Source organism: Hordeum vulgare, chromosome 5H (assembly GCF_904849725.1).
Source record: "Hordeum vulgare subsp. vulgare chromosome 5H, MorexV3_pseudomolecules_assembly, whole genome shotgun sequence".
NCBI classification, from domain to species: domain Eukaryota; kingdom Viridiplantae; phylum Streptophyta; class Magnoliopsida; order Poales; family Poaceae; genus Hordeum; species Hordeum vulgare.
Genome location: NC_058522.1, coordinates 460,070,767 through 460,073,282, shown reverse-complemented (window position 1 = coordinate 460,073,282; position 2,516 = coordinate 460,070,767). Strand labels below are relative to the sequence as shown.

At 48.3% G+C, this 2,516-nt stretch overlaps 1 pseudogene; it reads right to left on the bottom strand.

Annotated features, from left to right (window-relative positions):
* Nucleotides 1-1,598: 1,598 nt before the first annotated feature.
* Nucleotides 1,599-2,046, bottom strand: LOC123399147 (annotated as a pseudogene).
* Nucleotides 2,047-2,516: the final 470 nt, after the last annotated feature.

Below are 2,516 nucleotides of genomic sequence, written 5' to 3'. Positions count from 1 at the left end.
TTTATCACACCAAACCGACCAAACAAGTCCATAACCAGAGCCTACTGGTTAAATTGTGCTTAAAATTCAACAGTATATATGCATAGCTCTGTTCAGTATTTTCACCTAGAATGATTCATGAGTGGGGGCATCTAAATTATCAACAAACTGAGAAACACATATTTGGAGTTGGATATGAAGAAGTACTGCTTTCACATATTCATTTCTTAACTGATAGTGATAGACATGATGTAAAACGCCAACAGAAGAGACTACTACAATTTAGAATCACGACAACGATTTGCTAGAGCACACAACTCATACCAGCAAACAAAATTCACCTTTGGGGTTGAGGAACTGAATGACGAACATGCATATCATCAGAAAATAAATGATGGTGTAGCGATAATAACAAATACAGAATCGAGTTCCCTATACTAGACTCCACGACCCCCTTGTCAAGTTTCGAGTTCAACCGTCTTGATTGCTGCAGTTCCAACTTCATCCTGCACAATGACAAGTCGTCAGTTAGTTGAAAATGGGTTTCTGAGTGTGACGGAAATTGAAGTTTACACGGTTTGTACTTGGCTTGAGTCTTTCCCAATCCAGAAGTGGACGTCATACAGGTATGCACCACCCTTAGGAGAAGTCGTCTAGAAAAATACAAAGAAATAGCTTAGTAACTTTTGTATGATAGAAAAACAGAAAGATCAATGATGCATTAGAGAATGCAAGAGTCAAAGCAATCACCTGCAAAACTATAGATGAATCTCCAGAATAGAATTTACCATAATCAGATTTTGGCAATGCAACTGGCTTAAAATCTTCAATTCGCCTTTTTTATCCCACTAAGTGACGTCAAGGGGCACGCATACATAAATAAAGAAGTACAATCCAGATTTGTGAGCTTAACGAACAAAATCAATTCAATCAAAGATAACCGGCTGACAGTCGTGTGGAAGGATACACTTTTTGGCCAGCCCCTTGGAAAGCAGGATCCACCACTTTCGGGGTCGACATTTGGAAGCAACTTTACCAGGGCTCGCTTTGAAGGTGATGAAATAGCAGCAACGGCTCCGCTATACAGCAAGGGGCCTGAAATTTGAGAGTAGGTCATAAGCTGAAAAGGGACCATATCAAACAAGAATTGTAATATGAAAACGCATTCAGTTACTCCAACAAGGAAATAGAAGAAGAAAAAACTCCAATTAACTTCAGATAAGATAACTAACGAAGTCACGGGTGAGATGCTGAGAAGCCATGAACAATGCTCATGAATCAGCGCTGGGCATCAACGCTGGGCATCCATCTAGATAGAGGTATAAAAAAATCAGCATTGATGTGCCCTCTCTTTGACAGCGGACATCCATCAATGCATAATTTCTATTAAAAAAAGTTTACGCTGTAAAAATCATACTTATGTGGTGTCAACCTCACTCCCTCGAAACCCCATGACACAAAAGCCTGCTCCAAAGTTAGCAGAGAAGAGCACAACTTCCCCTGCGCGCATGGCGCATAGGAGTTCCAATTGCACGCATCTAGGAGAAGCACGCACACGCGCAAGCCTGTGATTATACTACCAGCAGCAGAGCGATGATGGATTTAGTCATGGGCATTTATTAATTTGATGAAAACTAACGGCGGAGAACACGGGAGGGGATGGGGGGATTGAGCAGTGCTCATGGTGACGGGGCGCTCGGGGAGCTTCATGCAGAAGACGCAACTAAAGTTCTTGCCGAGCTCCTCGCGGCGCCGCGCCTTGTCCTGCTCGGAGAGGGTTGCGTCGGCCTCGATCTCGCGGATGGCGGCGAGGAGGCCGCTCCCGCCGCCGGTGCCCCCGGGGGCTGCAGTGGGGGCAGGCGCCGGGGCGGACGAGGGGGACGCACCCTCGTCCCCGCAGTCGGGGCAGGCCCAGCCGGCCGCGCCGGTGAGCGCGGGGGGCTTCAAGAGGCACGGGGAGTTCCACCGCATTGTGCAGGTCGCGCACCGCAGCACCTCCACCTCTGGCGGCGGCGCCTAGGGACACACCATGCACACCTCGTCCCCGTCGCACGGCAGGTCGGGCATCTCGCTCCTCCTCCTCGTCGGCGGCTGCGGTGGGTGGGCCTCGTCGCCATGTGCATGAGCTAGGGTTTCGCGTGCGGGTGAGAGATGTGAGGTTAGACTCGGCGGCTGGGGAGAGGAGAGGGTTGGGTGTGCCGGCAGTGGAGTAGAGGTCGGAGGCCGGTAGGTCATCGGTGGGGGTAGGGGAGAGGTGGCCGCCGCCGGCTAGTTGGGTGGATATGGGATTCGGGGGAAGGAGGAAGACAGAGCAAAGGACGTGGTGCTCGTACGTGAGGAGCGAAGCCTAGGGTTTGGTGAGCCGGTGGGTTGGATGGACGGATGGATGTTTGACACGTCATCGATCCATGCCATAGCAGATTCCACCAATCAAAATTAAGTTTATATAATTTTTTTTGTTTTTTGTTTGTTTGTTCTATATTTTATCCTCTTATATTTTGTTATAATGACCCAATATTGTTCACATGTGTGTATGT